Here is a 26,070-nt window from a genome sequence, read left to right on the forward strand (position 1 = left end):
TGAGCAGGGAGCCCGATGCGGGACTCGATCCCAGGACTCTAGGATCATGACCTGAGCCGAAGGCAGTCGCTTAACCAACTGAGCCACCCAGGCGCCCCTAATCAATCCTATTCTTATGAAACAGTTAGTTAACCTTATAAAATTTGCAGAATTATGGATGAAGATGAGATGAACATCCATGGGCAAACTTCTGTGGCTCTTGTTTGATTGTTTTATTATGTGATCGTCCTAGAAGTAGTATTGCTGCTTCAGAGAGTATGTACAATATTCGGGCCTTGACACTTGGCAGGGGTTTTAATCTGTGTACAGAGCTTCTGAAGGGGGGCCCGGCTACCACCAGAGGGAACAGAAGCAGGAGGGCATGAATAGCCAAAACCCCAGAGAAGCTCCAATTTTATCAGTTTTATAGATTGGGCTCCATGTAAGATGTTGTTTGAAGAGCTCATTCCTTGGATTAATCATATATTTATGGAGTTTGAAAATGACAGGTAGTCACCTTACCAATGATTGCAATTTGGTGACACAAATTTGTTGAGTGCTTGCTTCAACCCCTGTGTCCTTGAACTGGATATGGTGTTGGTTTTCCAGTGACTGGGGGACATTATGGTCTTAATTATCATAATAATGAATGATTTTCATTGAGGTAGGAGGCCCAAACTGGACGAATTTTTTCAAGAGCTGAGGAAATGCCTCTAAGGGAAGGACTGGGGGAGCTTCTGAGAATAAGACTGGAAATTTCAAGATCCCCAACCAACAGATAACATCTTGCTCCTATCAGAAGGGTTGAGGTGAGGATAAAGGGCAGCCACTGCTCTTGCTTCCTTCTCTCTCTCCTTTGTTTTCATCCCTTGCCCCATTCCCATACAAGCAAATGCACAAATGCACACACACTCAAACACAGAAAGCCATGACCTATTCCTCAGGGAAGACAGTCAACCGTGTTGAGTCTACCCACCACCCGAGCTTTAGGGAACTCCAAGGCATTTCCAGGATGAAGTTGGAGTGTCCGGCCAGCCCTGGCTAGGTACCCGGGATGGATCACCTATGTTCCTAGCCTTTGGAGAAGGAAATCTTTAGTCAAAATGAGGGAACAAGAGTTCTGCCTAACTAGTCAATTTTCCTAATGAGCTATTAGAAGCTGTTTTTGTGCTGAACACTCTGTCCTCATTATAACTGTGCTTCCCAGAAGCAAAGCTCTCTCTGCCCATTGTAATGAGCAGAATGCCGGAGTGAAACACAGTTTTAATGAGTTACAGCATGGATGTAAAGCAGAACAAGTTGCATCTGAGAGGAGAGCACCTCAAAGTAAGCTGGGGCTGGCGGGGAATTTACAGCAGCCAAGTGAACCGCATGGAGGTGACTTCTCCCCTCAGCCAGACTGGAAGACACCAAGTGGGCTTCATAGTAAACTGCACTGTGACTGACAGATGTTAGGAAGGGAGACCTCGGGAGTCCTCTTAGGGCAAATGAAGGAGAATTTATTGTGACCTTGAGAAATAGAAACACTACACAGTTCCAAGTCATAGACATGGCAGTATTTATGTTACTTTATAATGTGCCATATTGGCACCAGCCCCAGACCATCCTGGAAGTGCAGGTGAACAAAGCAGAGAAGGGAGGGGCTCGTTAGCCTGGCAGAGTATGAGTGGGGGTCAGAAAGAGACAGAAGAGAAAGACCAGTGTATGCCGGATCAAACATACCAGCCAATGAAAGCTCACTGCTTAGGAATTTTGCAAAGTGGTTATTAAATGCAGTCATTATTAAAATTTAAATTGTATGAACTGACGATTTTAAAACAGTGTTTTTTAAAAAGAGAGTAAATACTCAAAATCCATCACTTCCCAATTATTTTACTACATTTTACTATTCACTATTCTCTTTAAGTTATTTTTATCTATTGCATCTTTAAGGTAGAAATACAGAAATATACGATGTTGTAACTACTACTCATTTCTACCCAACTTGATAGCCTCTGACCTTTTGTTGGTAGCTTGAAATTGGCATGGTGGGAGCATTAAAGCAATGGAAATCAACAAACACCACAAATCAGGGCTTGATGTATTGTTTTGTGGGTTGTTGCTGGGGAAGGTCATCAAGGCTTGACCGCCAGTTGACCAGTGAGCTGGCCCCAGGCACCCTGAGGCACCTCGCCCCTTCCCCAGTCCTTGGAATGTAGGGTCCGCTTGCCTTTCCCGCTTCCAGAAGGGGCTCCAAGGACCCAGCCTTGAGACAGTGATGTGGGACTGAGAACTTGGCACGGTATATGAAACTGAACCCACTTAAGACCTCTTCATGAACTTTTAAGATATAGCCGGCAGGTTGGGGGATGCACCCATCTTGCTGCCGCCCAAGACAAGCCTGGTGAGTAAATTCTCTTTGCTTATTAAACCTGCCACCTTCTAACCCAGAGTGGCTGCCTCTTTCTTTGGGGATTGGTTTCAGATTATACCCAGGAAGTTCCTGAGGGAGTTATGAGCCAATAATTATCTACATAAAGGAATGGAAAAATGTTAATAATTCAGATTAAACTTAAAAGTGTGTCACATTTTAGCCATTATTTTGTGAATAGAACACAAAAAATGTATGGAAATACTGTGTGAAAACTATTATTTGATTCAGCAAAGAATTCAATCATGTCATTGATGAATGGGTGAAATTCCCATGAATGTCTTTGTTGTTTTCATTTTCATCTTACTCATTTATTATAAACAAAAAGTATCTACTAACATTCACATTGGAACTATGCTCATTTATCAGTTGAAACCATAGGTTGGTTATAGATATGAGAGTTTAGAAAAAATCATGACAAACGTTCTGTAAGAATCAGTTGGCTCTATAGAAATTTCAGTGAAGGGGCACCTGGGTGGTCCTGTCGGTTAAGCCATCTGCCTTCAGCTCAGGTCATGATCTCAGGGTCCTGGGATGGAGCCTGTGTAGGACTCCCTGCTCAGTGGGGAGTCTGTTTCTCCCTCTCCCTCTGCCCCTCCCCCAACTTGTATACATGCACACTCTCAAATAAATAAAATCTTAAAAAAAATTTAAAAAAGAAATTGCAATGAAAAGTAATGTGTAATGTGTTATGTGCATAAGTACATGCTGTACATCCTTTATATCAGCAAAATTTATAATAAATGCATAAGATATACATGCATATACATACTCAAATATCTCATATATACATACATAATTTTTTTTTTTTTTTGCTATGTTGTTGTTAAACTTTTACTAGAACATCACTGAAGAGACCACTCCTTCTCCGAGCTCCTGTGACTCCTGAGCATCTCAGCATGTAGAATGGAGGACTGAGGGGTTTTGGACCCAGGTTGGAATACGGGTGCTGGGTCTGCCTGCTGATGTTAGATAATCACTCTGCCTGAGTTTTCGTTTACTGATCTGTGAAATGAAGACATTGATATTCACCTTGAAGGGCTATGGTACTAGCAGATGAGACCAAGCGTTGCATTAGCATAGGGCCTGGCAGTTAGCAGGCTGGTTTATGATTATGATTGTGATCATTTGCGAGCAAAAGTGTCACAGATCCAGTTTAGTTCAGGACATGCTGAAAGACCTAAGCATGCTCCAGTGTGTGGGGAGAAGAGAGACATGACTGTACAAGCCTTTAAAAGCTGCTCTCCGGTATCACCCGTGAGTACTAGGCAATTCAACCTGACTTGAGGAGCAGGAAGCAGGTTAATGAACATCTATCATTTGCCAGGTTCTTCGATATACAATGTTGTATTTCAGCTTCATGACAGTTTCATAAAGGAATGTGAAAGATCTTATTTTCTGATGATGGCTGAAATAGTATTTCCCTTCCCATATGTTCTAGAACTTTGCCATCCCCCCATCAAGAGGCAGAGGCCAGTTCCTCTCCCTTGAATCTGGGCAGGCTTGTGGTTAGCTGATAGCCAGCAAAACCCATCAGAGGTGGCAGAACATGACTTGCAAGGTGATGTAGCTTCTTTCTTATTAATGAGGATGTTCACATTTGGAGCCCTGGGCTGCCATATATGAAGTCCAACTCTCTGGTCCACAATGCAGGTAGGAACCCACGCTTCCTGGAGGGGCTATCGTTTGGTACATTGGCTAGTGAACTAGGACTTAAATTTCAAGTCCTCCCAATTCAGACTCTGGACATGTAAGTAAGGGAAACTTTAGATGATTTTAGGCCTCTGCTGTCAAGTCACTCACGGCCTTAGATCTTCCTAGGTGAGGCCCCAGGCATCTGTGGGCCGAGATGAGCTGTCCCACTGTGCCCTTTCCAAATTACTGACCTTCAAAATCTGGGAGCATAATCAAATGGTTGTTTTATGTCATTAGGTTTGAGGTGTTTGTTACACAGCGACAAATATTAGACTCAACGTTATTCTCATACGCATTTTGCAGGCAGGAAAATTGAAGCTAAGAGAGGATAATTATCTTTTATCTGATTTTTTTTTTTGATAATTATCTTTTATAGTCACACACACAGCTGGTCATTGACAAATTGAGATTCACACTCAGGGCTTCCTGACTGGAGATTCCATGCACTTTATACTCTGCTGCATTGCCCTGCTCACCCGGGGTGGGGGGGGTTGGGGTGCAGGGAGGGTGAGACTGTTGCTTTAATAACTAGATGGATCCCAGTGCGTCAGGGTGGGGTGGGGAGGAGAAGGTAAGAGCTAGCCATTGTAGAGAATCTGAGGGCGGCGGGGCTCTTGTTAGAAACAGTTGGCTGGAGTGGGCAGGGAAAGTGACCATTTACAGAGTAGAGGGGGCAGGGAGAAAGGCACTGGGTTCAGACCCTGAAAGCAGTTCTCTCTCCTCTTAGCAAAACCAAAACCAAACCAAATCCCATTCCTGGCCTTTTGGTGTTTGCCGCCGCTTCTCTCATGAATACAGCACATTTCTACCTGGAGATTGAATTCATGAATATATTTTACCACATCTTCTGGGGGTTATAATTACATGAAGTCTAGATATCAGACAGCACGGAGACTTGCAACATTTCAAACCCACTCCTCTGCGTCAGGTGATGGCCCATCGCTGGGTCTCCCTCTGAGGTTTCTGAGGCTCATGAGGGGAACAGCAGGGCTCTGGGCCAGGTACACAGTGGCTGTGAACTAGTCCAAGCCTGGCTGTAAGCATTACCCTCCCTGAGAAGGCAGAGTCATTGGCGTTTCTAGCTTTTTCCCTCAGGTGCGCCATAAGTATCTTGGAGTTGGTCCAGTCTAGAGTTGGCCTTTGGGCTGTGGAATCCTCATAAGTTCTTCTCTTCCTTATGAGGTTCGTTCCTTGCTTAACAGACACTGTGCAGTCATCTCTGATTCCCCTGGGCAAATTTGTGAGATGCTTCCTGTGCCTTCCTCCGGAGCCAGGTCCATCATTCTAAGGCATCTATTCTATTGTGTTGTTTATTTACGTACCCATCTCAGTCCTCCCTCAGTTCCTTTTGGGCAGAGAATTGATTTTCTTCATCCTCAGCACCTACAACCCCTGGCACAGAGGAGTAACTCAGAAAGCTCATTCATGCAGCCAATTTTAATGAGGCATCTACTTCTCAATCCTTGTTATAGATTGACTCAGTCCTCAAAAACAGCCCTGTAAAATAGGTACCTACTCTATCTCGTGATGATGTATTAGGTGTCAAACTGGGCATCAGTGCCCAGATATTTGGTGAAACATTTTTCGGGATGTTTCTGTGACGATAATGTTGGGTAAGAGTTATATTTAAATGGGTGGACTTTGAGTAAAGCAGACTGTTCTTTCATAACAAGAACCTAATCCAATCAGTGCGAGTTTGCCAAGAACAAAAGACTGACCTCTGTCAAGCAAGAGGGAATTCTGCCAGCAGAGGGCTTTGGAGCTTGAACTGCAACATTGACTCTGAGTCTCCAGCCTATTGGTCCATCATGCAAATGTTGGATTTTCCAGGCTCTGTAATTGAGTGAGTCAATTAATTTCATTAAAATAAATCTCCCTCTCTCTATACACATCCTATCTGTTCCATTTCTCTAGAGAAGCCTGACTAATACATATCCCCCATCTGTATGCTGGGAAACTCAGACACTCGAAGGGTAAGCTAGTTACTCATTAGCTGTGCATCCAGGGTTACACAGTGAGTAAATGGAAGGACTAGAACTTGAACCCAAGGAGTTCTGGCTCCAGAGTCTGTGTTTCACAGCTTTCTGCCTATTGCCAGACAGTTCTAAGTCTTGGAGAGAACAGTGGGAAGAAGACAGACAAAGTTTCTGCTACAATAGAGCTTGTATCTGAGTGGGGTCAATGCCCGGTTACACAAATATTTGCAAAGGGACGTGCCTGTCTGCTTCATCCTGGTTGCAAGAGATAGGTTTATGGAGAAGAGGAGTTCAAGGAGTAAAAAGAAGAATGAAAGAGGTCCAAGGGAAGGGGTTAAAGGTTCTAGAATCCAAAGGCCAGTTCATGCTAGATTATGTGCACCAGGGCAGGTGCCATCTCAGTTCAGAAAGCCCCAGTATAAAAGACTGATAACTGATTGATTTATTTACTGATAACTGGTTGATCGAATAAGGGAGGTGGAAATTCTATCCTGCCCACTGGACAAGAGGTTTCCCATATGGGGCTGGTTGGGAGTAGCAGCTTTCTGTATCTGAATATGGATGTGATGATATGTGATGGCCATAGCACCTCCATCTCTGCTTTTGCCAAATTGAGCAGCTTCCCCCATAGACAGTGTTACCTTTTTTTTCCAACCTTGGATGTTCCTTGGTTTCTAAGCTCCACGTAGGAAACCAGCCTAGATAAATAAGACTGAATAAGGAATCTTCAGTATCAGGATGTCCTGGGTGTGGAGACACAATCCTCACATTTCCCAGGCAAGCACCCTTGGCCTCCTGTTTCGTGAGGCTCCAGGCACAGCTGACAAGGAGGACCAAGATGGCCCTGTGGTGGCCCATGCCTTTTGGTGGCAGAGGTGCTGTGGTAGGAGACTCCTGGAGGTGCTCAAGAGGGTGGGGAGGAAGGGAGGAGGGTCTCACCCTTACATAGTGAGCGTGTCAACTGGCTTTGAGGGTGTCCGTGTGAGACCTTGAGCTCTGGCTAGGTGAGGAGCTAGGAGCTGGGAGCTGTACGAGTGGTTGGGGTGTGTGTGTGTGTGTGTGTGTGTGTGTGTGTGTGTGTGCTCCCCGGGCTTAACCACACCTCCCCAGGGAGTGATCATTAAGGTAGCTGATCTGAGAAGGACTGGCTGTTGGGCACAGGGGGTCACCTGCCAGTTCTGAGTCTCTTTGTTTAGAGGCCACGGGGTTAGATGCAGGGTGGCCAACTTGCTCTGGTTTGCCCAGAACTTTCTCAGTTTTAGTACAGAAAATTCCATGTCTTGGGATCCCACTCAGTCCCGGGCAAACTGGTATAGTTAGAAACCCCAGATGCAAATCCTGCTCTGAGGTAAGAATTGCCAGGTAAAATATTTCATGAGGCATATTTACACTTAAAAAACCCCAAACATTATTCTTTATCTGAAATTCAAATTTAATAGGATATTCTGTGTCTTCATCTGCTGAATCTGGCAACCCTGCTTTGGTATATTGCGAGAGAGAAGATATTTGTTATTTGGAGCAAGAAACTCCCGGGTGGGGCAGGTTGGGAAATTCTTTGTCTTCTCATCAAGCAAAAAAGGTTTTCAGGGAACTGAGTCTGAGCAGTAGGGTAGTGAGCACTGTCAACTCCGATCTGACGAAAGCATCAATAGGTAGGAGTCGGTCTGGTTGCTAGGTGCATAGGCCTCCAGAGCCGGCAGCCCAGGTCCAAGGCTGGTTTCCCTGTTTATTACCTCTGCTAGCTTGGACAAGCTACTTAATCTTTTGCTGCCTCCGTTTCTTCATTTGGAAAATGGGGCAGTACCTATCTCATAGCATTATTGTGATGATTCAGTGGTATGATATGTATGATGCTTTTTAAAAAATATTTTATTTTTGAGAGAGAGAGAGAGAGAGAAAGCACAAGCGGGGGTAGAAGGGGCAGAGGGAGAGGGAGAGAGAATCCCAAGCAGGCTCCCTGCCCAGAGTGGAACCTGATGTGGAGCTTGATCTCACAACCCTGAGATCATACCCTGAGCTGAAATCAAGAGTCAGATGCTTAACCCACTGAGCCACCCGATGATGGCATTCCAATGATGATTTTTAAATGCGACCTAGCACACGGTATGGCTAATTTTTGCCTATCTGGCATGCTTCCTCTTTTGGCCTCTCCAGAGAAAGCCTCCTCCGAGCTCTTGGGCCCTGTGGGTCCCTGAATCCACGGTGGCCACAGGACTCAGCTTGGCCGAGTGGCACATTCAGTCCTCCAGAGGCCAGACTAGTAATTGGTCTAAGGCTGGGTATGTAGTACAGGTCAGTCCATTCAGGGTCACTTCCATGATATGCTAGGACAAGTGAGGGGGAGGAGACCTTTTGCTCTTTAGCTGGTCAATATGTCAGGCATCGTCCTGGAGCACCCAGGGGCACCATGCAAGTGCTCTCTGCCTGAGAGTGGGGCCAACCCAACATAAAGCAAGGCCTGGGAATGGAGAAAAACAGACTTGCTATCCTAGGGTAAGCACCCGGACCCAGCCTTGCCTTGCAAGGGGCCTTGCAAGGAACTTTGTAGTTGCCTTGTGGGTTGGAACCCCAGGTCCACCTCATATTCCCTGTGCAGCCTGCAACTCTCTGTTCCTCATGCCCTTGACTCATCAGTGGAGATAATAATAGCTTTTCCTTTATAGAGCTGTTGTGGAGATTGCAGGAGCTAATATATGTAAAGTGCTTAGAATAGTGCCAGGCACAGCATACATGCTCAATAAACATGGCTTGTCATCATCCCCACTGACCTGTTGTACAGGTCAATACATCCTCTTTGGGGCCCCAACTGGTTTGAATAGGATGTCTGTCACATGCTACCAAAAGAATTCTCACTAATAAAAATACATTTTGAGGAGTACCTGGAATTCTAGGATGACTCAGATGCCTCTCCAGGGAGAATAAAGAGGATGATTGGCAAGAGTCCACTGGGCAGGTGACTGGTTAAGAAGAAAAGAATTGAATGAGAGTTTATGGCTAAAATCAGTGGTTGTCAAACTTGAATGTGCACTTGGAGGGCTTGTTAAGACCGATTGCTGGGCCCCACCTCTAGCATTTCTGGTTTAAAATGTCTGGGGTTGGGCAGCAAGAATGTGCATTTCTAACAAGTTTCTAGGTGATGCTGAGACTTCTGGTCTCAGCACTATACTCAGAGAACTGCTGGATCAGACAAAAGGCCAAAGCAACAGTATTTATTTAGTATTATTTAATAATGTCTTATGTCATGCCTACTATGTTTAAGACGCTGTTCTAAGTGCTTTACAGACGTTAACAAATGATACACCTGAAATGTGTTGGTGGAGAGCCAGGACACGTACTCAGGCAGTGTGGGATGGTCCTAACCCGTTTTCAGGCTCTATCTCACTCTTCTATGCTACAGAGAAAATGAAAGGACTTGGAAAATGCAGATGCTTGAACCCCAGCTGTGAATTGTGGTTCTTTAGGCTTCGAGGGTGGGGAGCTGGGCCTAGGTGGCCCTGCCAGGTTTGCGATCAGATGACTCTGATCCTCACTCCTGGTCTCTCACCAGGTGCAGATTCCCCTCAAGAAGGGTCTTTTCTCGGCAGCGTTCATGGGCATAGGGAAGGGCTGGGAAGGAGGAGAAGGCTGTTCTCCACTGCAGCCGGTGCACCAGGAGCCAGAGTTTAAATGATGCCTCTAACTAAGACCTGATAAGATCTTGAGCAACAATTAGCGCCTCTTGAGCTCCTTAGAGCAGCAATTCCTTTCGCTTTACTTCCTTATACTCCCCACATCTGCCTGTTTCGAATCAGTGAGGAAAATTCAGATCAGGCTTGGCCAAGCAGGGCCAGTGCAGGGGATGACATTTCCATGGGTTTTTTGATTTATTCCCAGAGAGAAAGGGAGGCTACTAATGAAGCAACTGCTCTTTCTATGGGAAGGTGCTGTGTGTCCTTTGGAATGAACTCCATTTCTTGAGTTGGAAGGGAGCTTTAGAGAGAATCCAGTCTTTTCTCGTTCCCCCCACTTCGAAGCCACCACTGTTTCTTTCCTACAAAGAGGGAACTCTTATGGCGCAGAGAGGGGAAGCTCTTGGAGAACTGGGTTAAAGTCAGAGTACAGAGGGAAGTACTTTGTAATAAATGATAATCCCACGCTTGGTCTTTGCATGAATATAGGGTTGAAGCAAAGCTCTTAATCTCTTTTGAGTTAGTTGAGACATATCACCTAGATTTCCTTCCTCACAACCTTTAAAAGTACAGTTTTCCCTTCATGCATATTACAAAGTCATTTTAGTCTTTGGGGCTAAAATAGCAAAAATAACTCAGCAGAGTCATTGGCTTTTGTTTTTGTTTAAAATACCACAATTTCATGTCTCAGGAAGCAGTTCAGACAAACTTGAAGTAGGGAGGGAATTTTCTTCTACTTTTGTGTTTGCTCGTTCTTTCATTCGTCTCTGGTTTGTTGAGTGGGAAATCCCCTGCAGGGAGGTAAAGAAAAGGACAACAAAAACCATAGCATTACTTCCGGAGCTTACAAAATAGTGAGGGAGGGACATATCTTTAGGACGGTGGACGGTCAATTCTACATAAGGGGTGGGGGACTAGAATCAGCATTTATTATGCACAGGAACTGTGATAGGTGTTTTATTTATGTTAGGTTATTTAATCGTCCCTAAAACCCTGTGGTACACATAGAATAGACGAGGAAACTGAGGCCTAGACAGGTTAAGTAAAAATCCCAAGATCATGGAGTTAGTTAGTGACACAGCCAGCTTCTGACCCTGTTTACTTAGGTTCAGTGTTTGTGTTCTATCTGCTCCGCCTTGAGCTGCCGGGAACTTGGGTGTGAGTTCATAGGTAGATAGGAACATACATACATGCACGTACATGTATGTCATAAAAAAGGTGGTTTGACAGGGCATCTGGTAAAGGACCCATAGAAGAGGCTGTATTTGGTAGATCAGCTGAGAGGTGAGCATTCCAAGAGGGAAAAAAGAACAATGACGTGATGGCCATTGGAAGGCACATGCAAGTTGGTAGAACCACATGCAGTTGTGTTTGCCAGGGAGGCATGGATTGGGAAAATTATGAAATGAATTATTAGGAAAATAATGGGAAATGAGGAGTAAGAAGATATGTGTGGGAAAATGCTAGAAAAAGTTGAATGCTAAACTCAGGGTCCTAGGTGCTATGGCTGATGGGTGCTGATAGAAGGCCATCTGTCACGATTTCATGCAAGGTCACCATTCACTTATCCCAGGCCCAGTAGAACTCAAAGTGACATTTCCCCTATACCCCAAAGAATTGCTTCAGATTGCTGACATTGTCCCAATTTCTGTGGAGTGATGTCAGCAGCACAAGCTGCTTGTTATTCCATTTCAGTCATAATAGGCATTAACACTGGGAAGAAAACCCAAACAGTCTTGAAACTGCCCCTCGGTCCCCTCTTTCCAAGTAACCTGATCCAGGAACACCCCCCACAATCCCGAGCATCACTGAGAGCATTGTAAAGACCCACACCAATGCCACCAAAGGCTCTTTTTGATGTCCCACCCCTTCCAACTGCTAGATTTCCCTCACTCCCCATCTCCTCTATCCATACCTTGTAACATCTTTAGGGATTCCCTTCCAATTCATTCCTCCCCAGCTTCTCTCTGCTTAAAGACAGCTCTAGTTCTACCCCAAGCCCTCTTCCCTTCTCTGGCCACCTTGTGAAGGGCACTCACCCTAACATTGACTCATTAATCTTCATGCCATGTACTTGCTTACCTTGCTTAGTGTAATTCATGTGATTTGTTCAGTGTTGTTATCTGCAGTAATTCTTTAGTAAGAAAAAGGATTAAAGAGAAATCACATGATGTGTCCCTCATACGGACTTTAATGCCCACCCCTTAATATTTCCTTTAAGCAAAATATGATTGAATGGAACACATAGGTAAGACTTTAAAGAGAATAGGAAAAGAAGATGTCACTTAAGGCAACAACCTTATGAATAAGGGTGGAAGGGAAGAGGAGAGGTATAGTGAGTGTGCGTGCGTTGGCTGATGCCTGGTAGATACCTATTAGCAGCCCCAAACTGCCTTGATTTTCACTGAATGGACACCTTAGGTCTTTTTACTGCCAGCTCGTGGGCTGACTTCTCTGTCCAAATGCTTCCTGCACCTTGTGGAGACCCAGGTTATGTCTTTTTATTAAAAAAATGGTTCCTCTGTGAACCAACTGCCCTGGAGGAAGCGCTGTAAAAGACACCAGCCCTGTAATTCAGGGGAAATCCATTGTCATCAGATGGCAGAAGGATAACTGAAATATCATCTGATACATGCAGTGGTGACAGAGGAAAGGATCAAGAACCATGCCCGTGAGGGACAGGATTAGGACAAGGTTTAGGAAGGACTATGTAGTAGTGCTGATATTTGAGTTGGACCCTAAAGGATGTATAAGAGTTCATCAGGAACAATAGTGAACAGTGGAAAGGAGAAGAGGCTGGAAGGATTCAAGGCAGAAGGAAGAGCATGCATGTACAAAGGCATGGAGACAAGGAAAATCAAAGGACATATGGAATGGTAGGAAGGTTGATATGGCTGATGTTAGGTATAAGAAGAAAAGCGATCAAAGGCAACCCTCTTCTCCTTGCCTGCCTTCCAAATTGTTGGCTGTGCCACTGTGTCTCTAAGTTCATCCTCCTCTGCCTGGTCATTAGAGCTTTAAGTCCTCAAGCCTTCATCCTGGACCTACTTTTCTTCCACTCTGTGTCCTCCTCCTGGGCAACCTTGTCTATACCCTAGTTATATCACATGTGAGTGACATGTGAGTTCATATCTCTAGCTTAGAGTCTGACTTCTAGCTTAGACCCTTAGGCCCATATATACGATATGGAAGTCTTAAAGTCACCACATTTGGTTAAGCACTGAGCCCATCATCTTTACTCTCTCCACCTGTTCCTCTTTCAGTGATCAGTACCATCTATGTAGTTACACAAGGCGGACAGTATCCTAAACATTGGCATCATCCCAAACACCTCTCTTCAACGTCTACATCCAATTCACTACAGATAATGTTGATATGACTCCTTCAATATCTCTCAAATCCATCCCTTACTCTCTACTTTTATCAAGTCCATAGCAGTTGAAATTTCAATTTCTTGCCCAGACTATTTCAACAAATCCTAACATATCCTCCTGTTTTGACTCTTAATCTCACTTTAACTTAAACTCTCCAGTTCAGAGCAAGGGCATCCTTATAAAATAGGAATCTGAGAAATATGGTGGATTAGAATTCATAGAAATTTCTCCCAGTATAGAACTACATGTACTGGATAAATACTGCATGGCTGATCTGGGGGAAAAAAAATAAGAGAATTCCTTAAGGATTAGGCATTAAATAAGTACACAAAGCTTCAGGATCTGGCACTTGCCATGGCAGTTTATACTTTGAGTTTCAATGGACCATGTATATGAGAAAAATAAACCAAAGGCTGGCCCAACATAGGACAGGAAGCAAAAACAGAGACAACCAGGATAAAGTTGAGACTTATAAAGACTGATATCAGATGATGTAAAATAGGAAAAAAAAATTCTGCTGAGTAAGACAGTAGGGATATATGCAAGTTTTTCACTGACCACTCAAAAACTAGGGATAAAAGTATACTTTAAGAATTACTATTTGCAAGTCTTTATTCTAGGCTTGTGACCTACAGAAACAAAACCCAAGCTTAAATATACATATTTAAATAATTCAAGGTTAGCCATTCCCCAGGTGACTTGCAAAAGCAAATCAAATCTTGTGGAAGAATAAACACCTAGGCTTCAAAGAATTTCCACAGATAAAAAGAACATACCTTACAATAAAAAATAAATTAAAACACATGAAGAGGAAAAGTCAAGATGAGCAAGTTTAAGCAGCAAAACAAAACAAAAAACAAATTCATAAATAGACCCATAAAGACTTCATGTGTTAGAATTTAGATACAGAGTATCAGAAGGATGTTTAAGAAATATGAAGAAATTAGGCTAGGTAGTATGATAAAAGAAAAAGAGTCTTTCAAGATTAATGTGATGAATAGGAAAAAGAACCAACTTGAACATTCTAAAAATAAATACCATAGTAATGTATAATAAGTTATATCATAGTTTGGACACAGACGGATAGAGAATTAGTACAATGGAGGACACAAGAGAATTAATGAACTGCAATCTATAGAACAGAAATTACTGAGAATATAGACAAACGGTCAGAGAGATGGAAAATATCAGAGTCGAAGAGATATAGAAGATAGAGTGAGAAGGTACAATATATATCTAACTGGAATCCCAAAGGGAGAAAATAAAGAGAATGAAGGAAAACCAATAATTCCACTGCTAATGGCTAATGAAATATATCAATCATTAAGTACAAAAAGGCCACTAAATCACATCTAAAATAGATAAAGTCAAATTTGTTCTTAAGTGTATTTCTTTTTTTTTTTTTAAAGATTTTATTTATTCATTTTGAGAGACAGACAGAGACAGAGAGAGCATAAGCAGGGGGAGAGGGAGAGGGAGAAGCAGACTCCCTGCTGAGCTGGGAGCCAGACGTGGGGCTCGATCCCAGGACCTGGGAATCATGACCTGAGCTGAAGGCAGACGCTTAACGACTGCGCCACCCAGGCGCCCTTTAAGTGTATTTCAATGAAACACAGTGTAAAACACAACAGACATGTAGGAGTTCTGAAAAACAGTCAGAGAAAAAAAAAGATTACCTACAATGAAATGGCTATTAATAGTTGATTTCACAGAAGAAGCAGTGGAATCAGGAAGAAAGTGAAATTTTATCTTCAAAGTTAAAATAAATTATTTTTCCTTTAAAAATATCTCTTCCAGGGGCACCTGTGTGGCTCAGTCGGTTAAGCGTCTGCCTTTGGCTCAGGTCATGATCCCAGGGTCCTAGGATCAAGCATTGCACCAGGCTCCCTGCTTGGTGGGGAGCCTGCTTCTCCCTCTCCTGCTCCCCCTGCTTCTTGTGCTCTCTCTCTGACAGATAAATAAATAAAATCTTTAAAATATCTCTTCCAGGATCAAGAAAGTAAAAAGATTCAGACAAACAGAAATTGAAAGCGTTAACTAGCAGAAGATTTGCTTGAATGAAACTCCTATAGAAGGAATCTCAGGAAAAAAAAAGTGTTACCAAGAGGAATATCTGAGTTACAAGAGGAACAGAGAGAAGGACACCGGTAAACAGGCAGGTAAATCTGAACAAATATTGATGGTTTAAAACAATAAGAGCAATATACAGTTTGTGTGGTTAAAAAGAAATATTGAACTAAAATACACACAAAAAAGATAAGTCAGCTGGGGGTTAGTTGTTAAGAATGAAAGCATATGAAGTACTGGTGTTGTTTGAGAAAAAGGCAGACTCTGGTGAACTTTATATTTTACAATAAATATGCATGTTAAAATTTCTTGAGCAGCACTGTCAAGTAGAGTTTTTAGTGTGATGAAAATGTTCTGTAGATCTGCACTATTCAAAACAGAGTTATACCCCAAATGTAGTTACTGAGGTCTTGACATGTGGCTAGATGTGACTGAGGTACTTAATTTTAAATCTATGTAATTTTAGTTAATTTAAAATTAAACTTAAGTGGCTAATAGATACACTATTGGACAGCGTGATTCTAAAGTAACTGTATAATTTTTAAATCAGTATAGAGGAAAAATAAGACTGTAGTTTACAGCCAAATAATCCCAAAGAGGGCAATTAAGGAGGAAAACAAAAACAATAACAGCAAGAAAATCGAACTACTAAAGCCAAAGGTACAGAGCTAGTAAGTAGTGGAACCAGGATTTGGATCCTGATTTCTGCGGTTTTAAGTAACATGCTCTTAGTCACAATGATGCTGTTCCATGTGTTGATAGGTTGACTAAAGACCACTATGAAGAGGATACTAATCAGAGAGGTAGGCAGGGCTCATATACCATCACATGTCTATATTGTGCAGCAGCTTGTATGTGCTTTTTGATATTATCACTATTAGTATGTGTATCCATTTCTCTCGTGTGATAGTCAGTTCCTGAGGAGCAGCAATTGCACTTATCCATTTTGTGTGTATCCCTCCACTTGGAGCTCAGGGCCTAGCCCATGAAAACTGAACTGAAAAGCTGTATGTTAGGGAAGGTCATTGAGAGAATGGCCCACCAGTGGACCACCAGCTGGACTCAGGCAATCAGAGGCTCCTCACCCCAACCTCTGTCCTTGGGATGTGTTCCAATTGCCTTCCTTGCTCCCAGAAGCTGCCTCAAGGACATGGCCTTAAGATAGATATGTGCTGTTGAGACCTTCTGAGAATCAGTTAAGGCCTCCATATAACTTGTTAAGATTTGGTGGGCAGGTGAGGAGATCAACTTGCTTTACAGCTGCCCAAGATGAGTGTCATATATATGCTGTCTTCACTTTCCACTTCCTAATGCACTCCAACCCATTCTTTAGGGCAGCCCTTCTTGATATCCTTCAGTTGAGCCATATCCCCTATTGCATGCTCTTAAGGCATTAAGTGCCTCTCGTTGTCTCTTTTAAAGTTTAATTAAACTCTCTATTTTGAAATAATTGTAGATTCACATGCAGTTTAATAAATAATATAGAGATCCCACATACCCTTTACCCAGTCTTTTCATTGGTAACACCTTTCAAAACTATGGTACAGTATCACAACCAGGATATTATTATTGATGCCATCAAGGTAGAGACACCTCACTTTCCTCTGCCTCCTTCCAATCCCTTGTGCTTAATCACCAGCAACCACTAATCTGTCTCTGCTTCTGCAATTTTGTCATTTCAATAATGTTATATAAATGAAATAATATAGTCTGTGACTTCTTGACATAGCTTGTTTCCATCAACATAATTATCTGGAGATTCATCCAGGTTGTTGCATGTATCCGTTGGCCATAGCTGAATGGTATTCCATAATGTGGTTGTCACCACAGTTTGTTTAAGCCTTCATTTCCTGAAGAACATCTGTGTTGTTTCCAGTTTGGGGCAAATAAGCTGCTATAAGAGTTCATGTACAGGGTGTGCATGTGTGTGGACGTGTGTACATAGAGTTTCATTTTTCTATAGTAAATGTTCAGAAGTGTAATTGATGAGTTGTATGGTAGTTGTACCTTTAGTATTTTGCTGCCAAAAATGTTTTCCAGTATGGTGGTTCCTTTTTGTATCAAACCTGCAATATATGGGTGACTCAGTTTCTCTGCATCTTCATCAGCATTTGGTAGTGTCACTGTTTTTTTTTTTTTTTTAATTCAACATGGTTTAATTTTTATTTTATTTTATTTTTTTAAATTTTTTTATTGTTATGTTAATCCCCATACATTACATCATTAGTTTTAGATATAGTGTTCCATGATTCATTGTTTGTGCATAACACCCAGTGCTCCATGCAGAACGTGCCCTCCTCAATACCCATCACCAGGCTAACCCATCCTCCCACCCCTCTCCCCTCTAGAACCCTCAGTTTGTTTTTCAGAGTCCATCGTCTGTCATGGTTCTTCTCCCCCTCCGATTTCCCCCCCTTCATTCTTCCCCTCCTGCTATCTTCTTCTTTTTTTTTTTTTCTTAACATATATTGCATTATTTGTTTCAGAGGTACAGATCTGAGATTCAACAGTCTTGCACAATTCACAGCGCTTACCAGAGCACATACCCTCCCCAGTGTCCATCACCCAGTCACCCCATCCCTCCCACCCCACACCCCACTCCAGCAACCCTCAATTTGTTTCCTGAGATTAAGAATTCCTCATATCAGTGAGGTCATATGATACATGTCTTTCTCTGTTTGACTTATTTCGCTCAGCATAATACCCTCCAGTTCCATCCACGTCGTTGCAAATGGCAAGATCTCATTCCTTTTGATGGCTGCATAATATTCCATTGTGTATATATACCACATCTTCTTTATCCATTCATCTGTTGATGGACATCTTGGCTCTTTCCACAGTTTGGCTATTGTGGACATTGCAAGCACATGATCAATTTTGACAATTTTTGTATAGAGCTGAGGTTCATTTTTCTTTATGAATATCCAGTTTCTCTAGCATTTTTATTCAAAAGGCTAACCTTCTTCTATTGATTTGCTTTTGTATTCTTCAAAATCAGCTGGACATTTTTTGGTGGGTCTATTTTTGGGATTTTTGTTATGTTCTGCTGATCAGTACTTCTATCCATCAAGCAATATCACAGCCTTGATTATTGTAGCTATATATAAGTCTTGATATAGAGTACATTGATTTCTCCCATTTCATTCTTATTTCTCAAAAGTGTTTTAGCTATTCTAGCACCTTTTACTTTGCATATATTTCACAGTAAGCATGCTTACTATAGATCTACAAGAAGATCTACAGATCTTCTTGCTGGACGTTTGACAGGTATTATGTTAAAGCTATATACCTATTTTGGGAGAATTGACATCTCAGTTATATCCATGAACAATATATCCATGAACATGAGATAGCCTTTTCTTTGTCCAGCTCACTTTTGATTTCTTTTATCAGCATTTCATGGTTTTCAGCATATAAGCCCTGTACATGTCTTGTGAATTTGACACCTAATATTTCTTTATTTTGTCCAATTATAAATAGCAATGCATTTTACATTTCACTGTCTAGGTGTTCTCGTTAGTATATAGAAATGCAGTTGAAATTTTTATCTTTATCTTGTATTCTGAGAAATTGCTGAAGTCATTATTATTTCTAAGAATTGTTTTGTGGATTCTTTGGGATTTTCTACGTACAAAATTATGCCATCTGGAAACAGGGGCAATTTTATTTCTTTCTTTCTGATCTGTGTGCCTTTTATTTCCCTTTCTTTCATTACTGTATTGGGTAGAATGTCTAGCAATATTTTGAATAAGACTGAAGAGAGCAGACATTCTTGCCTTGTTTGTGATCTTAGGGGGAAAGTATTCAGTCTTTGACTATTAAGCAAAATGTTAGTTGTAGGCCTTTTTGTAGATGCTCTTTATGAAGTTGAGAATGTTCTCTAGTCTTATTTTTCTGAGTGCTTTTAATGATTAACAGAGATCAAATTTTCACAAAGATTTTTTTCTACATTGACTGATATGAACATGTGATTTTTCTTCTTTGGCCGATTAAATAGGTTGGATTAGAGTGATTTACTTTCAAATAGTAAGCTGTCCTTACATCCCAGGAATAAACTTCACTTAGTCATGGTGTATAATTCCTTTTATATATTTCTAAATCTTATTTGCTAGTATTTTATTAAGGATATTTAAGTCTATTTTCATGAGATCATTGACTTGTTTTCTTTTTTGTATTGTCTCTGTCTAGCTTGGGTATTGGGTTAACATGAGCTTCATAAAATGAATTGGAAAGTGTTCCCTTTTCTTCTATTTTCTGGAAGAGATTTGTGTACAATTGGCATTATTTATTCTTTAAATATATGGTAGAATTCTCCAGTAAAACCATCTGGAACTGGAGATTTCTTTTTGGGAGTTTTCAAATTATGAATTTAATTTCTTAACAGTTATAAGGCTATTACAGTTACATATTTCATTTTGTACAAGTTACAATTTCAACCATTTTCAGGGTTATAGTTTAGTTTTTTATTGTATTTACAAGGTTGTGCAACCATAACCACCATCTAAGTCCAGAACATTTCCATTAATATTAAAAAATAAACCTTCTATGATTAGCAGCCATTAATTATTCCTCACTGTCTCTGTTCTTGGCAGTCACTAATATACTTTCTGTCTCTGTGGATTAATCTACTCTGAGTTATTTCATATAAATGACATCATATAATATGTGACCATTTCTTTCGTTTAGCATAGTGTTTCTGAGTTTCATTCATGTTGTAGCATGTATCAGTACTTCATTTTTTTATACCTGAATAATATCCCATTGTATGGAATATATTTTGTTTATCCATTCATCAGTTGACAGATACGGGCTGTTTTCACTTTTTGACTATTATGAATAATGGTGCTTTGAATATTCACTTACAAAAGTTTTCATAAATATATGTTTGTAATTCTCTTGCATGTACCTAGGAGTAGAATTTCTGGGTCATATAATAGCTTTATGTTTAATTTTTTGGGGAATTGTCAAAATGTTTTCCAGGATGACTGCATCATTTTACATTTCCATCAGCAATGTATAAGAATTCCAATTTCTCCATACCTATCAACACATCATTGTCTATATTTTTGATTATAGTATCTTAGTGGGTATGAAGTAGGATCTTGGGTTTTGTTTTTTTTTTAAGATTTTATTTATTTATTTGTCAGAGAGAGAGAGAGAGAGCCCAAGCAGGTGGTAGTGGCAGGCAGAGGCAGAAGCAGGCTCCCCGCTGAGCAGGGAGCCTGATGTTGGACTCAGTCTCAGGACCTGAGATCATGACCTGATTAAGTCCAACTATCTATTTTTTCTTTGTTTGCTTGTGCTTTAGGTATCATACTTAAGAAACCATTGTCTTTTCCAAAGTAACAAAGATGTACCTTATGTTTTCTTGTAAAGGTTTTATAGTTTTATAGTTTAGGTCTCAATCCTTTTTGAGTTAATTATTGCATATGGTGTGTGGTATTGGTCCAACTTAATTGTTTTGTGTGTGGATATACAAATGTTTCAGCACCACTTGTTGAAAAGGGTATTATGTGCAGTACCATGCAGCAGTCTTGGCACTAAAACTGTAGTAAGTTTAAAAATCAGTAAATGTCAGCCCTTCAAATTCTTCTTTTTCAAGATTGTTTTGTCTATTCTGGGTCCTTTCCATTTCCATATAAATTTTAGGATCAAGTCATCCATGTTCACAAACATATATCTGGGATTTTGGTAGATCTTACATTGAAACTGTAGATCAATTTGGGCATGATGAGCCCAAAGTGATCAGGTGGCAGTCTTAACTTCCAATTCTTAACAGTCTTTAATCTTTCATTCTCTGAACACAATTTCTTTGGCGTCCTTTGATTTCTTTCAATGATGCTTCTGTAGTTTTCTGTGTACAAGTCCTGCACCTTTAAAAAAATTATTGCCATAGATTTTCTTTTTGTTGCTGTTGTAAATGTAATTGTTTCCTTAATTACATTTTTGAATTGTTTATTTCAAATTTATATAACTGGAATTGATTTTTTGTATATTAACAGATGATACATTTTCTGAACTGGTTTATTAGCTCTGACAATTATTTTTAAGATTTCTTCATATTTTTCTATATACAAAATCAAACCATCTGCAAATAGAAATAGTTTTTTTTTTCTTTTTCCTTTCTGGATGGCTTTTATTTCTTTTTTCTTTTTATTTACCTTGGCTAGAACTCTAGCACAATGTGGAGTTGAAGTGGTGAGAACAAACTTTTTCTTTTTTTTTTTTAAGATTTTATTTATTTATTTGAGAAAGAGAGAGCAGAGTGAGGGAGAGAGCACAGGAGCAGGGGGGAGGTGCAGAGGGAGAGGGAGAAGCAGATTTCCTGCTGAGGAGGGAGCCTGATGCGGAACTTGATCCCAGTACCCTGGGACCATGACCTGAGCTGAAGGCAGACACTTAAGCGACTGAGCCATCCAGGCACCCCAAGAACAGACTTTTTCTTGATCCTGATCTAAGGAAGAACACTTTCAGTCTTTCATTATTTAGTATTACGTGGCCCATGGGTATTACATAGATACTCATTCTCAGGTTAAGGGTAGCTCTCTTCATTTCTTATTTTGTTGACTGTTTTTATCATGAAAGATGTTGGATTTTTGTCAAATGCTTTTTCTTTGTCTATGGAGATGGTCATGGGGTTTTGTACTTTATTCTTATTACTATGACTTATTATAGTGATTGTTTATTTATGTAAAGCTAACCTCACATTCCTGGCATAAGTCCCATTTGGTCATGGTGTATATTCCCTTTTATATGTTGCTAGATGCAGTTTTCTGGTATTTTTGTGTCTATATTCATAAGGGATATTGGTTTCTAGGTTTCTTTTCTTGTGATATCTTCGTCTGGTTTTGGTATCAGAGTAATACTAGTTTCATAAAATGAATTGGGGAGTGTTCTTGCCCCTTCTCTGTTTTTGAAATCTGTGAAGGAGTGGTGTTAATTCTTTAAATGTGTGGTAGAATTTACCAGTGGGCTTTTCTTCATGGGTAGTGTTTTGATTACTAATTCAATCTCTTCTCTTATTACAGTTTTCTTCAGATTTTCCATTTGTTCTTGAGCCACTTACAGTAGTCTGTTTTTCTAGAAATCTGTTTATTTTGTCTAATTATATCATATGTTGACATGGAATTGATCCTTTTTTATTTTTGTAAGGACCATAGTAATAGCTCCTCTTTCATTGTTAACTTTAGTAATTTGAGTTTTTTCTTGTTTTCTTGTGTTTGGTCTGTCTAAAGGTTTGCCAATTTGATTGACTTCTTCATAGGGACAACTTTTGGTTTTGTTTATTGTATTTTTCAAGTCCCTTCTTGTTGATCTTTTCTTTAGTTGTTCTAGCCATTATAAAAAGGAGAGGCACTGAAGTCTCCAAATATTATTGTTGAACTGTTCATTTCTCCCTTCAATTCCCACAGTTTTTGCTTTATGTATTTTGAAGCCTTGTTTTTAGTTCCATAAGTACTTAGTTGTTATAGCTTCTTGATTGATCTTTTTATTATTAAAAAATGTTCCTCATTCCCTCTAGTTCTAATTTTTGTCTTAAAGTCTAGTCTGATATTAGTATGGGCACTTCAGGCTGTTTTTTGTTACTGTATTTTATGCCTTTTTTGGGTTCTTTTATTTTCAACAGTTTTTTTATGGTTAAATTTGAATTTCATATTTGAAGACAGCGTACAGTTAAATTATGATTATTTTATTCATTCTGTCAATTGCTATCTTTTAATGGGGTGTTTAACCCATTTATATTTAATGTAATTACTGGTAAGGTATGATTTATAGCTGCCATTGATTATTAGTTTTTTATATGTCTTATCTTTTTGTTCTTATATTCCTTTGTTACTAACTTTTTGTGTGTCAAATAGTATTTTCTAGTATACTATTTCTCCTTGTCATTTCTTTTACCTTATATTTAAGTTATTTTCTTAGTGGTTGCACTGGAGGATACTACTGTTATCTTAATTTATAACAATCTAGTTTGGATTAGTAACAACTTAATTTCAATAGCATACAAAAACTTGCTACTATATATAGCTCCATTCCCTCCATCCTTTGTGCTTTAATGTCATAAAAATTATATCTTTGTACATCGTGTGCCCATCAACACAGTTATAATTATTGCTTTATGCAGTTTACTTTTAAATTAGGAGAAAATACACATAAAATTAAAATATATTAATATTCTCTTTTTTATATGTTTATATAGTTACCTCTATAATTGCTCTGCATTTTTTCAGGTGGGGTCAAGTTACTTTTTTATTTCAACCCTTTAGGATTTCTGCCTTTAGTCTTCCATAGTTTCCTTTGAGAAATCAGCCATTAATCTTATTGAGGACTCCTTGTATGAGATGAACCACTGCTCTCTTGCTGCTTTTGAGATTTTTCTCTTTGTCTTTGACCTTTGAGAATTTCAGTATAATGTGTCTATTTCTTTGTGTTTATTCTGCTTGGAGCTTGTTGAGCATCTTGGATTTTCAGATAAATGCTTTAAATAAATTTTGGGAAATTTTTTGCCATTATTTATTCAAATATTTTTTCTGCCCCTTTCTCCCTTTCTTTTTCTTCTTCTTTTTGAATCAATGAATATATACAGCTTGCACTAGAAATCTAATGAAGGTGAAGTTGTGAATTGATTGAAATCATATCTATTCCTTGTTGGAGGAAAATGTCCATTGCCCAACTCAGGTGTCAGGAAAGATTTTTCTCCATATGTGGATGCATGTGAGAGTGCACACAGAACATGTCTGTGCTGGGAGTTGTGTAGTGGTGAAGACTGTGCTACCTGTGGACTCTTCCTTGGGCAAATGTTCTGGGACGAATTAGCACAGGTGTATCCATGATTAGTCAACACTATAAGGGTTCCTGTTCTATCATTCCAACAGGATACAACAAAATACCAAACTCCATGGGGAGTCATGAGTGGGGAAAACACTTGGAATTTCACAAGAAGAAAATTGAGCTTTCCCCATAAGATTCTGAGAGGGTACTCTACAATCTTTGCCAGAATTTCAAGGATGGAAATGGTCACAAACTCCACTCCTCACAGCTCCATGACCAAATGTCCCATACAATTGTACAATGATACCTAGTCATGTTTGGCACAATTGTCTTTTCTCCTGCCTCTTTCCTGTCCAACCTAAGGGGGAACATCAGGGTATAAATATGAAAATAATTTGTGTAGGGTCTGAAGTTGAAGGTGTGGCTAATATACACATATACATATACATTTATATAAACCTAATTTATGCAGGGAAGAGAGTGATACCATTCTCCTTTGTGTAAACAGTGGCATTTCTTCAAGTCACCAGGCAGAGATAGTGTGGTAAACATCTGGGTCATCTGAGGCTGAGAGTCTGAGGCCTAGAAGAAGGCTCTGTGGTCTCTGTCCTAAGGAGGGTGAGGAACTGGCATGCACTAGGCTTAATGGGAAAATATGGTAAAGTCTAACAATATGCTGTCCTTCTGATGAGAGCAGACTGATGTAGTAGCTAAGAAAATTGGGCTTTCTGAATTGACAGTTCTAGTTTTGCCAGTTACTGGTTGTGTGACCTTGGATCACTCAACTTCTCTACCTTTAATTGCCATCTCTGCATTAGAGATGATAATAGTTGTTGCTTCATTCAGAAGGTCTGAGGATAACTGCATATAAGGTTCTTGGCTCAGTAAATGGCTAAAAGAGGAAGAAGAAGGGAAGGAGAGTTGTTACTTGTATGGGAGAGCATTCAGTACTGGTAAAAGATTGCACTGATTCATGCTCACTTGCATGCTCCTATGGCCTTCATGGTACCTGATGGTTGCAGGGTAGTTGGAGACCTGGTCATGGGGCAGAGGTCCCATAAACCAGACTGCATATGGACTGAACCAGTGATCTGGACTTCTTCATTGAGAGGCTCTAGCCAGATGCTCTGATCAGCTGCAAAGTAGTGCATTTCAGAAATATTATCACAGTACACCAAAGGTGCCAATGAATTGCCTAGCCCACCGTGGATGCTCATAAGTGGGCAGGGGTCTCAGGAATGGCACAAAGGGAGAGGATCACCAGACCTCTGAAGGCGTGTATCAAGTAGTCTCTTATCCTACATGAAGAGAAATTAATTTGACCATGATTGAGTTCCTTTAAAGAATATTTATTTATTTGAGAAAGAGAGAGGGAATGAGAGAGAAAGCACTAACAGGGAGAGAGAGAGGGAGAAACAGACTCCCCACTGAGCAGGAAGCCCAAGGTGGGGCTTGATCCCAGGACCCCGGGATCATGACCTGAGCTGAAGGCAGACACTTAAGGGACTGAGCCACCAGGTGCCCCCATGATTGAGTTCCTTATCTGTGGATTGGGCTTGACTTCACATCTCTTCTTGTTATAAAACAGAAAATCTGATGGGAAGAGGCAAAGCCCATCAGTTCTGTTTCACTAGATGGCTTTATCAGCAACACTACTTGCTCCGCCCTGGGGACCATTTCCCCTTCTCCTCATCGGCAACTTCTTTGCCCTAGAACCTTCAGCAAAAATGGGAATATTTGGGTGTTAGAAGCTGCCATTCCTAGGAAATAAATAAGCATGTTCACATTTAGAACATCTGGCAAAGCATCTGGCAGCCAGCGAGAACCAGGCAGGCAAAGTAGCGATCCTAGAGATATGCGACACGAGGTAGATTGCAGTGACGGCTCTCCTTCTCGGTGTGTGTGCTAGGGAGGTCATGAAAGAGATCCAGCACATGGACCAAGTCCCCAGAGAGGCCCTCACATTTTGGCTGAGCCTGCCTTTCCCCTGGGAACCTGTGCTCTGATTGCTAAAGAAGTGGTTGTGGTGGGCTGATGTATTCCATGAATCCTCTTTTTTTGTCTTCATCCTTCCTGGGAAGCAAAGAAGACAAGAAACTGACCACAAGGCCAAAAGCAACAGGACGTTG

The sequence above is a fragment of the Halichoerus grypus genome, chromosome 8, assembly GCF_964656455.1.
Source record: "Halichoerus grypus chromosome 8, mHalGry1.hap1.1, whole genome shotgun sequence".
Classification (NCBI taxonomy): Eukaryota; Metazoa; Chordata; class Mammalia; order Carnivora; family Phocidae; genus Halichoerus; species Halichoerus grypus.